This window comes from Bombus affinis, chromosome 3 (assembly GCF_024516045.1).
Source record: "Bombus affinis isolate iyBomAffi1 chromosome 3, iyBomAffi1.2, whole genome shotgun sequence".
In the NCBI taxonomy this organism is placed as follows: domain Eukaryota; kingdom Metazoa; phylum Arthropoda; class Insecta; order Hymenoptera; family Apidae; genus Bombus; species Bombus affinis.
In genome coordinates, this window is record NC_066346.1 from 10,192,769 (window position 1) to 10,213,754 (window position 20,986).

A 20,986-nucleotide genomic window follows, 5' to 3' on the forward strand; every position below is an offset into this window, starting at 1 on the left:
CATAAAAAATTGTACTGATAAAAAAAATCTTCTTTTTAATAAATACCGACGTTTATCCCAGCAGTTTCGTTACTTTATTACTCCCATTATTATTTCACGATCGTCGGTTGCACTTGCCAAGAGCGAGAACTTTGAAACGCATACGGCTCCGGAATGGCACCTGTATAATAGATGAGTGTTGTGACATTCTATTTTGTCCAAAGTTTTTAATTAAATTTAATCTCGTTGGGGCGAGCGAAAGGTTAGTCACGTCAACGTGCAGCATCTTTAATTAAATCAAACTATCAAACATGCTGTGTACGTATCGTACATACATTGGATTTCAAAACCTAAGTCGGTTGGCAGATACAAGAAATTCTATTGCAATTCTAAAATAGTTGGAAACAATTTTTAGAATGATAGAAACGCAGAGGTGCGGTAGTGACGCTTTTGAAAGATCACTTCAACCTCGACTTACCACGAAAGGGTTAATGTTTCAATCTATTCCAAGCACAAAGGCAAACGCCGACGAGCTAATCGGCCGTAAAGGGCCCTCCACTTTTACCACCATCATCCTTGAACATGCATTCGAAATCGAGCCTCATACTCCACCTCCAAAGAACTCTTTCCACCTTATCTCTCGTCCTTATTCCCAACAAACTTCCAGACCATCAATCATTCAAAGGAAACTTCCAAGATAAGTGAAGAGAAAGGAAGAGACAGCTCGAGATTTCATTTGCTTTCCACTCGTATATACTACATGCAACTATCGCAAAGTTTTCGTATGCTTGAATTTCTTTTTTCCACAATTTCCAGTTCGATATAGAGCGATCGAACTTTGAAATGTGTCGTGTACTCGGCTGCCTAGAAGAATTCCCATTTCTCCGAGGGAAAACTTCCTTTTGTCCCTTCTTTCCCCTCGGGGACCACTATTTCTACAGTTTCGACTATCCTGGAGGGAAGATAAAGATATCTCCTGCTATGACCTAGATTAAACGATTACTAATAAAGATTTTTTTTCTTTTTCTACCTCTCAGAAGCTCACCTATGACGTTTCGTGTGATCTTTATTGCCCCCTTATAATTGCAATTCCATGATGCAAGTGGTTGTTAGCAGCTTGCGTGACTGTGCTTTTTACGGCTAAACTCGATACGTTTGCTGCTGCTTAACGCTGCCGGAAATCTCGATTTCTGTGATATTTGGCTTAAGTCGAGATCTTATCATGTTTCTTCCTTAATCTTTGTGATTACAATAATCTGTGTATTTCGTTAATTGTCTTTTTATCAATATTTAATTGGAGACTATTCGTCGTTAAGGAAGATCTAATTTTTATTTCATTATTATAACCTATGTTGTCTGGTAAAAAATCTTCAGAAATAAATATCCAACGTTTGTAGTATATTTTTAATTGTAAAAAACTTTAAGAAACAAAAATTCAGTGTTCGAAGATTTTCAATTGTTAAAGATCTAGCAAACAAGTACGTAACTTCAGATAAGATAATTATATTGGGTTAACCTTTATAATGTAGTGATCTAGAAATAAAACCGCCAACTAATCTGAGATTTATTAACATGTGTGGCAATGGGTCTCCACATAAAGGTTAATCTATATATTTATAATAATCTTTCTATTTTATTAACGATCATCTTATAAATCACTGAGTTTAGTATACATTTCACTCAATCGCGACAAATCTAATTTATGAACATTTGTTGGAAATATGATACGGTTAGTCGTGTGTTTAATTAGAGTAAGATATCGTGTCAGATTGGAAATAACATAGATTTCTTGCGTCCACGCAAGACAAGCACTGAACAAGTTGTTCTTCGATTTAATAATTTTATTCTCTCGGGCTGAGTTTCCATTGCACGTGAAACGGGGTAAAACGAATCCACTGTTTCGAATAATTCCGGAAAAATTAATTAACCTCGAAGATAGATTTTCCTCTCGGTCTTAACTGCATCAGCTCAAACGAGTTACTGGAAATTGCCACTACTCAACGAGGTACCCAGGACAGTATACCTGTCGAAGAATCGATCGGAAACAATAAACGCAAATTAAGTTCGAAAAACACTCAAACCATACTTTCCGCCTCAAATACTCTCGATTTTCTCCATTCTATAATTGTGTTCACTTTAAGCGAACCACTCTACAGAATTTATTAAAAAAATTCTCTTCTGCAACACGGTTTGATTTAGTTTTTCAAGTATCGATCGAATTATTTGCCTAATTAATGAATTAAATCACATGAATTAAATCGCGCGAACTGTGACGCAATTCATTTTTTCAAAAACATGGGTCTTTTGATATTAAAATTATTAGAATGAAAATCTAATAAATGAAATGAAAATTAAATCACAATTTTATTCCTTTTTTTTTTTTTTTTTGTAAAATGTATCAGACACTTTTTCTTCGTTTTCATCTCTTTGATGCAAGTTCTATACTTTAATCATCAGTACAGGACGCGTCTACCGTGCAGGCAAATATTGTTAGATACTTTACTAAATATACAGCATATTCCGGAGAAGTTTGTTTAAATTTCATTATAATATTATATAAAAGTAAACGAAGAAATTAATCTCTAAACAAATACACGAATAAGACAGTATTCTCATTAAAAGTTTCTAGGAATATTGAGAAATGTAATTTGAAACTATAAAATCCGGTACAAAATACTATAAACAAACGTTCCTTTCTGATAAAAATACTTGCACCAAACAATCTCGACTATGCAAGAATCGGTCTGATTAAATTCGTCGGATTAACGCTATCCAACTCATCGAAAGCGAGTTTTCATTTCTTCAAAATCCAAATACAATCGCAATCGAATTTAATTAAATTTAACGAACTGATACCATTAACACCGTGGCTTTTATCTATTTCTCGATTAGGTACGTCTGCTTCGAACGAATTCTGCGTTGTATCAATCCCTCGCTCTACTTTGCTAAAACATGGTTTTCTTCGATCGAAAATATGGAAAAATAAATTCAACAGGACGAATTAACGTTCGAAGTTGTTCTGACTGTTCCCGTGCCGCTGGGCGATCACGATTACGTCGGGTCGTAATTGGCCCTGTTTCCTAGCGAGTCAAAAGGGAAACCAACCACGAAAGCCACCCCAAGGCTCGAACGAGAGAGTGTACGACTTTCATTCGCCGCGTGTCGCCAGGGCCGTGCTTTCAGACGAGCTTTGTTTCCCATCCGCCGTCGCCCACCCGGAGACCCACAGCCGCCTTTCTATTAAACAACAAACGACCTAACACACACGGCTCACCGGTCAATCGATGTTCCACATTCGAAGCAAGGTGAACATTTGCGAGCTACTTCGTGTCTCGCTTCTCACCCCGCGGGGCTTCTCGTTCAAAATGCCTCGCCAACCAGAGAGGAAACCGAATGCATCCCTCCACCCGCCCCAGGCCAAACAGACTGATCATTCTGCGTCAGAGTATATCGAAGCCATACTTGCAAAGGAATTTTGGTAGTTAGTGCAGAAATAGAAAGAATTTTTCGGAATTATTGAGATGGTAAAAGTTTGAATGGCGGTGATAATAAAGTTCAATGGTAACTTAAATGTCTAAGGTAAGAAATGGTGATGTTTAAGTTTGTCTTATGTTAAATAAATAAAAGTGTATCTATTGAAATAATGATTGGGGTTCGATGTTAATTCGAGCATTCAAGGTATGTAGAGTACGGTGAAGTTTAGATTAAAAGGTTAAGCTTGATACGAGAATTATACTGATCAAAATCGAACGCTACGTTGTAATTCAGCTATTTATCAACGCTGGTGTGTTATAGTCACTTAATAAAATTAGTTTTAGCAAAATAAGGCTTTAAAAGTAGGCCTCCAATAGCGAAGTAATAGAATATTTTGCTAGGAAGTGTTTGACCTAGACTATTAAATAAATTGTAAAACATGAAAGATTATTTGACTTTGTAAAAAGTGTACTACAATATAACTTTATATATAGAAACGTGAAGTGCCATATTTTCTCTGCTAAAAGAATTTATTAATTGTGGTATCGTGCGCCAAAATTTAATCGCACCTCTAAATCAGCAAGCGAATAAACATGAGCATCGAAACGCCGGGATAACGAGAAATCGCGAATGCATGTTTATCCCAATTCCATCCGGCACGATATGCATACTCGTTCCCATTAATATTCCCCGATGAACGCGCGCTCAACAAATCTGTCCGTGCCTCCACCTGTACAGATTTACATACGTAAACACGCGGTTTTCATCGTTGAAACAAATTCCTTGAATAACATAATTGCTCCTGTCTATGTGCCTAATCACGCAAATGTTTCATTCCTACGAAGAATCATAATCTTTTGGTTTTTCCTTACACTATGTGCTTTCTTATTACATGACTATGCTTTTTTATGAAAATGTAGATGAAATCATTTATTCATGATGCTAAAGAGAATTTTTATTCAAATATTTTATTCGGGGTAATACACATTAGATCAAAATTGCGAATCGTTGGAAAAATTATAAGACGAATATTTTTGAACTCTGATTTTTCGAATTTATATATCTCAAGTTTTATATTTTCCTCAAATTGGAAAAAAGAGCTATTTAATATTTTGAAAGATATCATTTGGCCAGAAATAGCCCAAAAAAGCGGCGTTTGAAAGGTAATTTGCTAAATCAGTTGATTAGAGGGTCGACAAAAGGAATTACAAAGAATGCCTTGACTAAATAATTTATGCTGCTGAATATCATTGGAGATGTCGTCAACTATTAATAAACCACGTCGACTAACGATAGTACGAAGAATCCAAAGAATAATGAATGCATCATTAATAACTCACAATGAAATACGTAGATAACGAAAACATTGATGTTCCCTATTAAACTGTGTGTATCTCCTTTACAATTAATTCAATCTAATTCCAACACTAACACAAAGAATTTCAAATAACACAGATAGATAGATTAAAAATTCCTGTTACTTATAATCACGAAATAATTTACCATCACTGTGGCGAGTCATTGAAGTCGTTCGAGGTAATTCATTATGACGAGGTATAAAAATACCCATGAGCTCGATAAATGTTAGATAAAGAAAAAGAATAATAGACTCATGGGTAATTTCCACAATTAGAGTACAATGAATTACGTATAAGGAATATTTTTTTTTAGATATTTTCCCACTTTTATAGATTCACATATTTTCGATATTTTGGCCTGGGAGTCGCGATAGATTGAAATATATATCATTTAATCCTTGCAATATTATACTATGTTTGTCCACTTTTTCTCTGACGATGTTATCAACGCCATTCACTCTGTTATTTATTTGTTAGTGCATAAAATCTATTGTATTTAAAATTTATTCTGAAAAATTTATTTAAATAAATTTATTAATTTAATAAAACATGGGTCACCGATGACTACCGTAGAATTCAACGTGTTAACGACTAAACAAAACGAAGAAAGAATAGCACGATTAAATGCGTAGTCGTAACAGGCTACGATTAAATGTGACAGCACGGTGACCCATTGGTTACTCGCGAAAGGGGTGATGGAATGTGTTAACCGTGGCAGACGAATGCACCGAAGAAGCCTTTTCGATATTACGCCGTTCTGTAACGCGGGGCTTCCAAACAAATCCTTTATGACCGCCTGTTCCCGCCGATGAAGCTGAAAACAGCTGGCTCGGAAAAAAAATATCAAGGGAAAAGAGGATCTCCAGATTCCGCTCCACTCGACCCATTAATTGCGTTATGGAGAATTGGCTGAAGTAATATCGCCAAGTTCTCTTAGTTGACCCAATGAATCGAGGAAAGTGTAGATCGAAATATGAAATTTATTAGGCCTGTTGAAAGTATAAAGTTTGTTGTGTCTTTGAAAGAAACAATGGATTTTTTCAAATATCGTTGTATAGTGTATTGTTGTATTGGGATGAATAGTTATATTATCAGAATTAAGTTACTGAGATGGTTGTTGTGGACTGCGAAATTTATAATGCAGATCATAATTACATAAGGTAATTAACCGCTTGAGATATACATTGTCGATAAGTATTCATGAATGTATGAAATTCTCTCATGAATAATTAAGCTTAAGGCTCAAGGTATATATTATTCTTCTCAGAGAAGTGAGAAATAATTATTCTTTTCTGATTTTCATTAATTTGTTCCTTGAGAAGTTAAGTAATTAAATGAATCTGAAATACAATGATTACGAAAAATATTATGAACATACTCTTATTTTTCAGTGAACCGTCTTTTCGTCCGGTTCTGCATTTCTTGACCTAATTAATCTTCTACAAGCTCTCCATGTTCTCAACTAATTAATTAATATGTAAATACTATAACGAGTACAATGGTGTACAAGTACTTTTTGCAGCCGCTGTATAGCGAATATTTAATAAACAAGATAGAAATATATGTATCAAAAAGCGTATACGTGTACGTTAAACAGGTGGAAGAGGCTGGCCATAAATATAATTATTAATTTCAGTCTAAAGTTACTTCGAAAGAGTTTCATATATAAAAATCATAATTTTCAAGAAATTTTTCGCTATATTGGAAGTCAGGATCCCATTACTAGACAATCTTTGATTGATAAAAAGATTATAAGATCTTAGTACTCCTAGTTGTTTGCTCTAATTTCAAATCCATATAAATTTTAATGCTGATGTATTTTAATCTTGCTTTTCATTTCTAATGAATCAACATTCGCGTTTTAATGAATATTAACCTTTTTTCAATGTACCTAGACCTGTTAACATTTTTATATTCTTTTTAATCCAATTGAACTTTCGACCGTTCGCAAGGAGATGCGATCTCGAAGAAACGCGCCAACAGGAATTGTAAATTCCCATTACGATTTGAATAATTACGCCACGAATCGATCGACCCCCTATTTCGATTAAGATAATGGTGATAGACTGAATATAACGCTGATATTAACAGGTTAATATGTACGACCTGAGACTCGTTTCGTGTTGACGACTGTGATGATGTATCTTCTGTCGATTGACTGTCTTCGACTTGGCGATTCTGCTGACTTGACTTCTGACTCTTGTTCCTCTTGTGTTTTAACTGTTACTGGTGAGCTATGACTGTTACTCGAATGTTACTGTTTGTGACAAGTCTAGAGATCAAGCATAGAGATGAAGTCTAGAGCACAAGTGACTGCTCTGTAGTTGTGAGGACAAGTTAAGTTCGTTTTTGTGTGATTACGGAAGAAAGTTCGGAGTGGCTGTCTTTGTTGTATGAAGAAAGCGGATTCGTTGCTCATACTTTTCGTTAGGAAAGTGAGGGTGACGATCCGCGATACCCATTGGTTATGACCAACGTTAGAAATGAAGATAGGAGGAAGAAGCCTCCTATCAACGTGGCTCATGGGAGACTTTTCTGTTAGACAATCTCCGTAATTTGTAAGAACGTGCAATAAACCTAAGGACTGTTCTAAGGATCAGCCATAAACCGAAAATACTTGCAGGATTAAAGGTTCCTGCAGTTTACGGTGGGGCCTTAGGTTCATTGAGGGTCTGTATAATGGTGCTTGGGCCTTGACGGTCAGACAATGAAGGACGTCGCACGGACCATCTCACGCGACGTAACACCAATGATGCGTCCATTTTAGTTTCTCTCTTGATATGACGGAAGTATCAAATTTCGTATTGAGGTTGTTTTTCTCTAAATTGCAAGATAACAAAAGCGAGCCTACATTGTCGTTCTTTTGTCGTGGCGTATATATCCAGCACTACGTACATCTTGAACGAAAATCGAGACATGTTGGCGTGTTCTTTCGCGAGCCAAAGCAAAGAGCTCTTGACACAGTCCTTTCGCGCGTCTTTTGTCGAGAGTGGAACGCCTTATCTGTTCCGCGTCTTAGATTGTTAGACGCGATTCCAATGAATCTGCGATTGATAATTTGATATAACAAAGAAACGAGGATATTATAACTTCCACGATATATAACGCTAAAGATCGGTGAAAAAGTCGAGCGAAGTTTATATGATACACACACGTACATTCTGGAAACATACGAAGGGGTGAATAGGGGGATAGCTGAGAAGATGGAGATTCTAAGTTACAGCGTGAAAAAGACTACAGGAAATACGGTATATACTATCGAACGTGTATAGTTCACGTATATCGTGTTGTATTTTCACATCGGTAACCTTCTAGTTCAATATCGCGGCATACTTGAAGCTGCTGCTACTCTCCCATTTTTGATATATACCCTTAGGGGAATACTAGAAATTCTTTAGATTTCTATTTAGATAGGTCGTTTTTATTTCAGGGAATCTCGCAGTTTTCTTATTGTGTTTCTTTCTATGGAGATTCTTTCTTATGTATTTATGTTTGTCATTTTTAATTATATTTCGCCTTGCGCTGTTTTCTTTCTGTAGTTAGAATTTTATCTTGGCGTCTTCGCTTCAGTTTTTCTTATTGCCCGAACCCATCTCTGTTTGGTTTCATTAACTTATGTTTCTCATTGTTGGTATTCCTTATTTTAGTGTTCGAGTCGACTATTCTTTAATAAAATAAGTACATTCAACAGGAAACTTCTTATTAGCTGTAAGTACTAGACTCTGTGTATACAATATGAACTAGTCTAGTGTAACTGGTGTAATATCCCGTGTTTCTAATATTAACGAAATAATTAATAAACTAACAAATGAATCATGATGAATGATAAATCACTCAGACATCAAAGTCAACAGAATCTATCTCTGGAACGTAGCAATCTATGAACACGTTGCACTATGAACATGTTGACCCAATTAATTATCGAAACGACGTTCTAGTTCGTGCTAACACGTTTCACGAGCTACCAGCAGCTCGTCAAAGTCGGTACAAGCAAAACAGAAATTCTGCAGTTCGAATTTGAACAAGATAAATTCAACGACAGACTGAGATATCAGAAATTCAATCCACGCACCATTTTCCTCTAATGAAACATTTCAAAGTAACTTTTATTTGAAACTTCTCCTAAAACACTTTTCACAACGCAACTTGTTTGCACCTTACAAGTCTTGTAGGTCTTGAAAACTCCTTTAACTTCAATCTCACTGTTCGACTAATTTTACGAAATAAGATTGACTGAATTTGAAAAGAAAACAAGTTCACTTTCTCTTCAAGAAATACTTACGCCGTTCGATTTCACCTTTACGGACGATGGAAATTTCCCGAAACTAGTCAAAAGGTGACAAGCGGCGATATCGACGTCGGCTTATCTGACGAGAGGAGCGACGGTACGCGACGGTTAACGATCGTTGATCGCTTGATTCCATGTCGTTTGCACCGCGATAAAAGGAGAGATCACCGTTTTCTTCGTCACGTTTCACCGATACGTGGACGAGGGAAAGAAGGTGTAGTACGCGTGGTTTTATTGGCCCCAACGGGGAAATTGTTCTCGACGAATGGAGCCCCGCTTTCCAGGTCACCGTTTTCCATGCCGTGGAATAAGCAGCCGTGGAATTTGCATAGAGGAAAAATCCCGTGGGACAGCTTCATCCAGCAGTGGCATTAATCGTCGGTGAAATTAACAGTTACGAGAGAAACCGAAGGCGAGAGAAAACACCGTTTTTAATTGATCCTCCGGCTAAGATACGTCGATCGAAAGAGAAATTGCGGGGAAACGAATCGTCGCAGATAAAAATATCCCTCCAATTTTTTTCCTTCCTTTCTTCTTGTTCTTTTTTCGATGGTAATTAACGCGCTTGCACGAAAAGGTCGACGATTGTAAAGGAATTATCACGGTTACGTTCGCGTGGGCAAGCACACGTGGGATCTACTGCGTTTCGTTTCACGTAATTCGTGAAGTCGAAAAGACTTGCGAATATTCGATGGTATACACATTTTTGGAAAATTCCCGGTTTTTAATATTTTAATAATATCTCTTATAATAATAATATATAATAATATCTCATTCGTGGAAAAGATCCAGATGTTACACGTCTTTTACACGTCTTACAGGTTTAAAATCGATGGAATGGATCCTATTCCATGATTTTTGTATCTACAACAAATCAATTGTTTTATCTACGAGGTTTTCCACTGATGATATAAAATGATTATAATTTGGTTTAAAATCGATGAAAGTGAACTTTATTCCACGTAGTTAGCATTAGTTTGATCATTTTTAGCGTATAACCTTAAAAAGGCCTTATGATCGTGAAGATCTTGCTGATATATGATACTTCAAAAAAAAGTTGTTCAAATTGTGTCGCTTTTATAGCAAAATTACGACATCTTCTGTAAAATACCCACGTTTCCAACGATTCTAAAGTAATCGTCTCGTCTCGAATAATGGTACAATCGATCAGAAAATTCGCCCGGAGCTATTCGAGCAGCGATCCGAGCAACGATCATGCTTCGACAAATCGCTGATGAGTCAGTGAGCAACATGGAACGAGGATCTGATCTCGAGATTGCGCTAGCAGTTGCCAGATCGATCATTGATTAAATATTAGCTAACTCCATGGCGTTATCAATGTGCAAACGATGTGTCAACGAATGGTTTCTAGCATCGATAACATTCTTTCTATACAATCATCCAACATCTCGATGATTTCTCCAGCCCTGTTTGTTGGTTGTTCGACAGAGTCACGCGAAGATATGAAAGATCTTGCTCAGTTTTCTTAGATCACGTTTGATTGTTTCTTGTGTAAACTTTCGTTTGACACGCAATCGAAATGCTGTTTCAACTGCAAATGATTCGAGAATGAATATCGTGCGATGATAAATTTATCAGAAATCAATTAGATAAACTGGACTATTGAAAAATTTCTTGATTTTGGTGAAAGGTATAAGTAACACGAGAATTATTTAACCAGTTAAAACGGCTAATATCAGACTTTTTATCTTTGTAATAAATTGACGTTACGATCGAGTAAAAGATCGAATCATCAAACGACTCTCATAATTTGTGGTTGAAGTCACACTTGCAATTAATTTGATAGAAGATTAAGATTATTTATATAGAAGGGTAATTTCGAGAAGTCTAAAACTGGCACACAATGAACATATAGCGTCGATTTCCCAGTACGATCAATTCTATCACGTGTTAGAATATTGTATAACAGGATCTTTTAAAGCGATTATCTACTCGTAACAGGACCGAGCGCTAACGAACGCAAACAAATTTTTATTAGTAAAATAGTCGAGCGAAAGATGAAAGAAATATGAATATTTCAATATAAATATTACAAATTATATTCGAACGATAAATATAGCAGCAAATATCTTTCTTTTTGCATTAATTTGCTTGACCATTACTTACGGATGACGGCATATAATAATATACAGTGTTTCATACAAGTAGGCCAGACCAAAGCTTAAAAATAACAAAAGATAAAAAAGAAAAGTTTCATGTTGTAAGACGGCAACGAATAGCGTACCACCTGTGATTCGTACGTTTGTTTTTAAAGTAGAGACGTTTCGAATATCTGAAAGTCGCCCCTCTTTTTTTAAGTCAAACTACACTCAAAATAATTAAAGGATCGCTACCACGAAGAATTCTATTACAGCAATAGGGCAAATAGAAATTCTCTAGGATCCACAGGTTGACTAGAATTTATTGATTCGCTATTCATATGACACTGTGGCAAACAGACTGCTGGTATTTATACATTCATGGGAAATCTTAAGATGTAGAAATGCACAGAGCGCATATAATATGCAAAACTATATGAAATATTCAAAGTAAAATACTTCTTGTAATTTTTAATAATTTCTTCTTTCAGTTGCATTAAAAAAATACAAATTTATATTTTCAAAAATACAAGGATACGCGATCTAGTGATAAAAATTGACTTTAATATAATAATTCAAAAAAACGTACACACGCAGAGAATGGACGTAAAAATCAGAGTGATGCGGAGAACAATTTTATAATTATTTTCAGCAGTATAGATAATTTACTTTTCTATTTTTATATCCTTTCGTATACATGAAATATTATTTATCTATTATTTTTAAATGTTATAAATACTTCTAAAACATTTCGATGTTCAAAATACATGGGAAAACCGGTAAAAATATTTGCATCGTCTAATTCTGATAAATAATCTCGTTGGAAATCGGTCGGACATCAGTTTCGAGCTAGGTAAACGAATCCATGGAATAAATGCGTATAATACTTAGGAATGTATTGGTTTCTCCTCGTCTTGTGAGCAATTGGGATTTTCAAAGTGGAGTCGTATCGCGCGAAGTGTAGGGAATATAATAGGATTACACGCGGGATTCAGATAAAACTTTTGATAAGATTATACCATCGAACGACACTTTGCACGGTGCACATTTTCAAACTCGTTTTGTCGCGACACAGTTATTTACTAATCTTTTTGAAATATTTTCTTACGACTTTGAACTGGTAAGAATATAATTAAAATAAATTAGAATTATCGCGAACTGACCACGAGTCATTTGTGTATTCTTGTTAATCTTGGAATTAGTCTAAGAAAATTGCAATTTTTTTCATTCACGATTTGTGCATTTATTTATTTTCTTTTAATTATTTTAATACAAAGCCCTGAAGTTATTATAAATTAGTTATTGCAAGAAATGTTTACAGTTATTGTAGAAATATCATGATATTCTTATTAACTATCATGTCCGAATTTTATATAAAATCTATACAACTCTCGGTATACAGTATCATAAAAGGTCTGAAGTTACCATCAATGATTAGTAGCATTATAAAAATCATCGTACCATTTTTCACTCATGAAAGTTCTGTTTTCGTGTTCCCTTAATCTTTGAAGCAGCCTAAAACAATCGCTGTTATCCACTCGAAACTGTCCCATTTTGATAATTTATACCTTGCGATCTAACATTACAAAAAAATTATAGTTCTCCTCGGACAGATTTATCTTCCAGTTCATAACTCACGCTTTACGACTCGTTGCTACGAAAAATTACAATTCCAACTCATAATTTATCCTTTCGCGATTCCAATCGCACAAAAGGATTACAATTATTTCCCATTCATCATTGTCTTCTCACTTCGTAATTTATATTTCACGATTCGATACTATAACGCCTGAGAAAGGTACAAATTTTCCGAAACGAAAACCGATCGCGACACAATTGCGGAATATTCGGTAACATTGATAATTAAGTGTCGATAGAGCTTACAGCTCGAACGAACGAATATTGTCGAGGAACGCGAAACGAGCCATCGTGTTCGATTCAGTTCCTTCGCGATCCACCGCAGAAACTGCGACTCGAAGCTACTTAACGTCGTCGTAAATTATTTTCGACCTTTCGTCGGGACGTACCAATAGTCGAGCTGCTATATAAGAATAATGGTTCTCGCGCGTGACGCAATCGTTTGAATATTCTCGATTATGTCCTTTAATGCAGCCAGACGGTCCAATTTGCATGGTCTCCTTTTCTCGTAAAGGAGCCAGCAAAGTGCTGTGCTAAAAATTCCCAGAATTCGCTACCTTTTACTATCCATTCGTAGCAAGCGACGAAACGAGTACAATTAATGAAAGAGATTCAATGATGTCGTAAAATCGGCCAGTAGTTGAAACTGATACGCTTGAAGGGTTGAAATAAGTAATTTAACCCTTTGATAGCGGTAAAGTATTGAATTGAATAATCTAACTCCTTTGACAGCAATGAAACAAAGAATGAAGAATTCAAATTTGGTAAGTAACTATTTCTGTATTTAAGATTTCTTTCGTTTCTGGCATCAATCGAAAAAGGTATGTATTTTTAACTTTTTGTCAGGAATGAATGTTAATAATCCCAATAATAATCGATAACGAAGTTAGACGTAATAAAATTTCTAATAGAAAGATATATTGTCTCTGGGTGGAAACAATGAAATTTCAGTAGCAGCGAGAACGTCAATTGTTAAAATTTACTGAAAGTTGTTCATGGAACATATGTGGTAATGAAGGATTTGTGCAATGTAATATTCAAAGAGCCTTTGTATGACGTGTATGAGCCTAGATACGTACAGATACATCAATAGATGTTGCCACACAATATTTCAGTTTACGAACTCACTATGTCGGTTCTATCAATACCAAGGGCATGAATGGTATTCTCCGTCGAATATTATTATACACATAGCACGAATATCTCACAAAATCTTCGTTATCTGTGTCAAGATTGCTCACAGCAGTTTGGAGCATTGAAATTTCGCACCAGTTCAAATTGGAAAATTTCTAAAAGAATCTTACTCACGTGCAAATAGGATAGACAGAAACAACGTTGTGTCGATGTTTCCATTCAGAATAACCATATACATATATATAAAACGTACTAGAATGTTTCGGGGACAGTTTTTAATCGCGAGGAGAAGCGAGGCGACGATGAAGCGTCTTCGTGGAGTATCGACCTTTCCAACCGATATATCTGCACGTGTGTGTTACGCATAAAATGCAATGTTTAGACACATCGCCTTCTTAAACATATTTCAGACGCCATCGAATATCGAATATGTTGAAATTTTTTTCCTTGAATATTATCTTTCCGTATTTAGATTTCTTGAAAATATAGTTGTTGCATAAAACTTGCAATTTTAATGTGTGGTATTGGCTTGTTAAGTTCAGATCTCAAAATAACCACATTTTATGATATATGTGCATTAAGCTAGCATTACTTTATCACGGGACTGCGAATAATTATGCACATACATATTTTTATTACCGCAACTAGAGAATATTTTACCTTGCGTATATTTTATATTTTTGCATATTACACGCATTCATTTACGTTATTCATTTCCAGAATTAAGCGTCAAAACATCGTGCTATAATCGCTATAACATTTAATGGATAAAACAAATTTCTGCCTCCATTCCTTCAGTTGTCTTCATAAAATAATTAATTTACATAAATATTCATTTATCTCTGTATCTAAGCAAAGCCAAAGTTTTATCTCATTTCTTGCGCTGTACGTAAGATGTACACATCTTAAGATTGGCGATCGAAACAAGCGAGCAACGACAATGACTACACGTGACGTAAGTATTCGATATCCGTGCACACGGGTCATTGAAAATGCCGTTACCGCGAGGTTACGTCACTGGTGGAACTCCCACTTGTACAGATTTCTAGTACATTCAATGGCTCATGAAAATATTTCGACACTTACCACAAAAAATTTTTGTACATGTACATATAGCCTTTATTGTATATGTTACGTAGAACATTTTGAAATTTCATTAGTATTGCAGCAAGGCACGATTACCATAATTAGTTAAATTTGAAACGAAACTAAAACTGTATACTAAAAATGTAAGATATTTATTGTAAAAATGTATTTATTAAAAAATTAGTATAGAGCATGAATAACAATCTTGAACGTATAATACATGTTAAAGATGATCTTACTGAATATTGATGCTTATTAATACAATAGATAATCTACTGTCTAAACACTTTAATGATTTCTGCGAATTATATGCTTGCATTAAATATCTTGTAGTTACTATGTACATTTTCAGATTTGTTTCATACTTTATCAACGTAACCATGATAGTCTAGTCTCATTATAGTGTTAATTATATTTCAAAACGTCTCGTGCAACACATATACATGTACATTCATAAAAAGTTTGTACAAGTGTTGAAATACTCTCGCGAGTTAGCGTACGTTTGGAACGCAAAATCGAGCGGAAAGAACCGCGCAACGACGCGTTCTTCTCGTTAATTCGCGCGACTCTCCTTGGGAAAACATTCAGGGATTACCGTCTGGTATTTCTTGCCAATAACAACTTCTGATTCCCATGCAAACAACCAGCTACACGAACGACTGAATAAGATTTGTTGTTTCGAATTTAGAATACGTTGGTCATGATAAGGAAAGGAGTAAGAAAAATAAAAAAAAGCAAGAAACGTTCTCGTGAATCTTAATCGTGAACGATATCCAACGAGCTAATTAACAAATGATTCATTCCTGATTGCGCGACAGTCAAGAGAAAACAATATAATTGAGACACATATGTGCGTCAAGATTATACTTCGCGTTTCTTGAGTTTATTTGTTCTGAACTTCGTTGACGCGTTCTTTGCAACCTGGATTGTCAATGATTCATGATCAAAGTATGGACGGTTACGTAAATTTATATTTTATACGAATAGAATTGAGAAAATATAATTTAATTAGAGACTTTTATATTTTTACAGCTTTAAATTTTCCATAAATGCACAAACATCTGTAGTCTACTTATCGCTTATCTTGAAATCTAATGGAATCTCAATTATTTAGGTTTCGATACTAATAGATTTCTAATACATTTTTAATAGCTTCGTAATTAGATCACGTTAATCTACATATTTTCTTTCGCAGGATTGTAGCAAAAATAGAAAATCCACAAAAATCGACTTATACATTTCTCTATGGTCTTTCATTCAATGATAATTTCAACAAAGATTCTATAGAATTTCGTCCGTTGCTAAAGTTTCATTGATTAAATGATTCGTACATATTGCTAGGAAACTGTATAACAAATTTTTTAAAAAATAATAATACATGACGCCTTTTATATCATCACGTATATCTCTCTTAAAACTTATTTTATTACATTTAAATATTAATAAACATCTGTGTCTGGTTTTGAAATGATAATTTTTCTGCTCTTTGCACTTTGCATGTTGCTACGCAGCATTGCTCGAGAAACTGTAGAAAAACGTATTGCAATCATGAGAAGGTAGACGTAGAGAACTGTGTTTATCTCGCCACGAAACCTGTGAACTATTCAACGCGTGTACGACATGAATCAGCCAGAGGAAATGTAGGAATCGTTTTGTTTTATTAGATTAACAGTACAGTGAACTGCGTCGCAGTAGCACAATGAAACACTGTTCCTTTCCACAGAACACGTGTTTAACGATACTAAACTTTTGGCGCAAGTTTCTGTATTTGAACAATACGCGGGTAATTCGAAGTATTTTAGAGGAATGTAAGCATATTGAGCTTCAGATCTTAGCGCAAAGCCTCACGTTATATAAGTTATTTATCCAATTTTGATACCTCACTATCTGAATTGCATAACATTCTTTTTTTTAAAATAAAGATATATTGTATTTATCATTTACTTATCATTTTACCATTTACTTAGATGCAAGTATGTCAAATTTAGTAAATTTTTATACGACTGTAAAAATTCGACGCTATGAAAATGAAATAAGAAATCTATTAAAAAATCCTGTATTAAAAGATAATGATACATGCAAACATTTGTTAGAAAATTAACGATACTAGACATTTTTTTCTGGAACGCAGAAGAATAATTGATATAATTGCTGCAGTTTAATGTAATCATGAGAAACAAACGTCAGCACTATCGCTTTTAGATGTTAAATGGATGATTAACGTAATGGTACGTATATTGTCCAACTACAATCTATTTCGCTATAAGAAATTTCAAAAGAGGAAGTCATCGGATTCTTATGAATTTAAATTTTTAACATTCTATTATACTTAAATACTTCTTTTCTCTGCAGTATCTTCTTAGTATAAAACTTCAAAAGCTGAGGTGAACAAATAGCAAGGTTTCAGCGAAAAATATTATCTCGGGCATGAGGCAAGTTACATGGACCAGTTCGCGTGAAAAATTCACACGTAGAGTCGCTCGAGTTTTGAACAATTTTCCATTCTGAGAACGAACGGGTTGCACAGCACCGGTCACCTGAAAAATTCAAGCGTCGAGCTTCCCCTATGTATCGTGTGCGAATCCGTATGAAAAACGCGAGAGTAATGCACAGAAAGTGGCATCATGACGCCAAACGAAAATATCTGAAGAAAGATCTACGAAATTCGATTTACTTGCTAATAAGATAGTTGCAACATGGGAACGGCTGCGGTGTAAAATTTGTATCAAAGAAAGTAAAACGAGATATGTAGAGTCGGGCCGAATAACATGTAAAAGTGGGCACATGATTCCTCGTGAAAAAATACGTAAAATATATAGAATGACATTTTTTCATTTTCGGCTTAGTTTTTGAGATAATCCAATTTGAATGTTTATCAAGTATACTTGAACATGACTGATTGCAGATTGAACAGGATTAAATAATCGATAAGAGGTGACTATACGCGTGCAAATATGTCGAAAATGTAGAATAAAATCACTGCGATAATTCTAATATATAATATATAATTCTAATCATATCTTAGTAGAATAATAACCGATGATGAATTTTATAAATCACAATCACATTGTCTTATCTACATTATCTTTATTGTCGTTCGCTCGAGTCGATTTCCGGAATTCTAAATTTAAATTTCTCCCAGAGGTAACAACGAAATGCCAATAAAAAGAATCGGCGTTTTGAGAAAATCGAAAAAATTTGAATAAATTACTGCAGAAAGTTTGGAAGCATATGCATATCAGCATAAAGTGGGAGAAAGAAACTTTTATAAAGCGGAGAATTTCTGACAAAAATCGATTTTGGAACGCACCTGGTATTCATCTAACTTCGCGTTAACTTTCCCATTAATTTTACTCTGTGTTTAAATGAAAAGTCCTTGTAAATTAAAAGTATGATTTATAAATATAATAGCAATAATAAATAGGTGCGAGCCTAAGTTTCAAGAGATTGTAGAAAGTGTTCTCGCCTTCCTACATAGATATGGTGTGAAACACATTGCATCATTTATGTAGAATGCAGTGAAGTATAAGTAGATAAATCTGATCATTATCAAACAATTCATACGTTACAGGTTACAGTCTATTAACATTTAGTACATGAGATAAATCTTCACTTCGGTTCCATCTCTTTAATTAGTCAGCTCTACGTGTATTATGTTTCTAGAATCCAATTAAGTTTTTGTAAGTAGATATGGCTGATCATGATCAGGCATTCCATACTTACTAATATTACTACAACTTACTGAATATTATTACAACTTACTAATATTAAGTACATGAGACAGATCTCTATTTCGGGTCCATTTTTGTGGTTAATTGGTTACATTTATAAAAGTATGAATTTACCAAAACATTGTTGGTATATTTGCATAAATATTTTTCATTCATCAAATATTTGCAATGTTTGCAATTTTTATATTTATATATATATATATATATATATAATCAGATGCATCTCACATTTAACCAATACAATCATGACCCTCATTACAGTGCTAATAAAATTCCGAAGTGTTTTATACAACACATACAACATACAACATAGACGTAAGAGCTTTCTATGATAAACACTCAGATATTTTCGTGAACCAACATATATGAAACTTTGATTGATATCATATAAACAAATTTTTATTATAAATTTAAATATCCATGTTTAAATTACAATTTCTGCTTTGCACTTCCAAATAACGTTATCATAAATCCTACATATTCTCGACTTGAACCGAGGCAATGGCGGACGATCACGAAGAAAGTACGATCGAACAGAGGAGACGAGACATGATCGAAGCTGGAGCGTTTGAATAGAATAAAATTTGAAGAAGGCACGTGGCACGTGACGTCGCTGATTTTCCTGCTACTTGTACTCTATTTCGTCCTGGCCCGTTCCACCATCGTCTCCTTGTTACTCTTTACTCGTGCAAATTCCGCTCGTTTCACCTTTTATTCCGGAGGCGACGCGTGTCCCGAATGTCGCGCAACGAGGATCACCGGCTGAGACGAATTCATTCTGATCGATACGAGAGCGTCCGTGAAAAACACTGAATATTTTACGTTGAAACGTAGGCAGAAAGCTAACGCCCACGACGCGTTCAAGTCGAAAGTAACGCCAAGAGGATCGAATAGAAATTATGAGAACCTCACCGGAGACGGAATTTTCTTTTCAGTCATTGTAGCACCGATTGAATTTAATGGTTCGATTAAGATGAGAAATAGCAGACAAGATAGTGCCTTAGTGTTTGGCGAAGGGTATTTGGGAAATCGAGGTTAGAATGAAGAACATTCTTGGAATGGAATAATGTACATGTCGTATATGAATAGAGATACCAATCGTAACAGAGCTTACTTTGTATAATTTTTACATGTAGAGTTTTCACATAATACTTCCATGTATATGTCACTAAACTTGTTTAGAAATAACGCATGTATGTACACAGAGATATCAACTTGAGTATATAATAAACTTCGGACTTTAAAATTTTTAGATGTGAAGCAATTTTTAGATGTAAATCTTATTAAACATATAAATTATAAAAGCTTACTGTTGAATATAAATCAAGGGAAAGAGTGAATGTTCTGCGATATCATAATAAAAATCCAGAACGAATACAAATATTCTGAAAGTGTACTACACTCTCGAATTAGTATCACCGATAAAATGTAAGTAAAATCGAAGATCAACTGAAACAGAAAAAAACTATCGCCTTCACGAACCTCTTTGGCGAACTCGAGAAGTCGTAAATCGACGAACAAATAAGTAAACAAGTCAATTAAAACCTCCGCTTCGAGACTTTCTCCATTTTCCATTCGACATTCTTGTCGTTTAACACACTACGACATAACTATCGACGACCCGAGTATAAAACTTTGGTTTCAAAGAAATCAAATTAAAGAGGATATGCAAAATTTCATCGACGATCTAACTTTGATTAACAATTGATATTGCTTTTTCGAGGTCAATCGTGTAGCTGTTGTCTCTGCACTTTACGTTTGCAATTTGTTTCAGGTGTATTCTCACCAAGCACACTGCAACGTCTACGAAATGAAGATGGCCCAAAATATAAGTGTAAAGAGCAAGTGCAATAGCTACACGATTGTTCCCGAAAAACCAATATCATGACCTCTCACAGTCGTGAAAGTTTGAAATCTAGGACAGTGATTCAATCGTACAAAAGAGCTACAGTCATTTCGAGCGTCGAATTAACCCAAAATTCAAATGAACCGCAAGTAAGTCATTGATAAACCGTGTTTGATATATACGCTCCATTCGTATCCACCCACATCTTGAAAATATTTCCAACTCGTGCAAACGGAGGCATATTTTTGCCTATCCACAGGGACGAAACTCGACGATAATTAAAATATTCAATTTTCCATGCTAACGCCGCGCATCCTGAAATTCCACGAGCAAGAAACGAAGGGGAACGAGGA

The 20,986-nt window shown here is 34.9% G+C and overlaps 1 protein-coding gene across 2 annotated transcripts in view; it reads right to left on the bottom strand.

Moving 5' to 3' along the window:
- LOC126914344 (protein GDAP2 homolog) overlaps positions 1–20,986 on the bottom strand; it is a 67,081-nt gene that overhangs the window by 34,246 nt on the left and 11,849 nt on the right. Inside the window, exon 1 of one of the 2 annotated variants that reach the window (XM_050718149.1) lies at positions 12,660–13,136. The exons of the other annotated variant lie outside the window; for it this stretch is intronic. The gene's annotated coding sequence lies outside the window, so the exon portion shown is untranslated. Of the gene's footprint in view, positions 1–12,659; positions 13,137–20,986 lie in introns of those variants that run through there. 2 annotated transcript variants of the gene reach the window in all.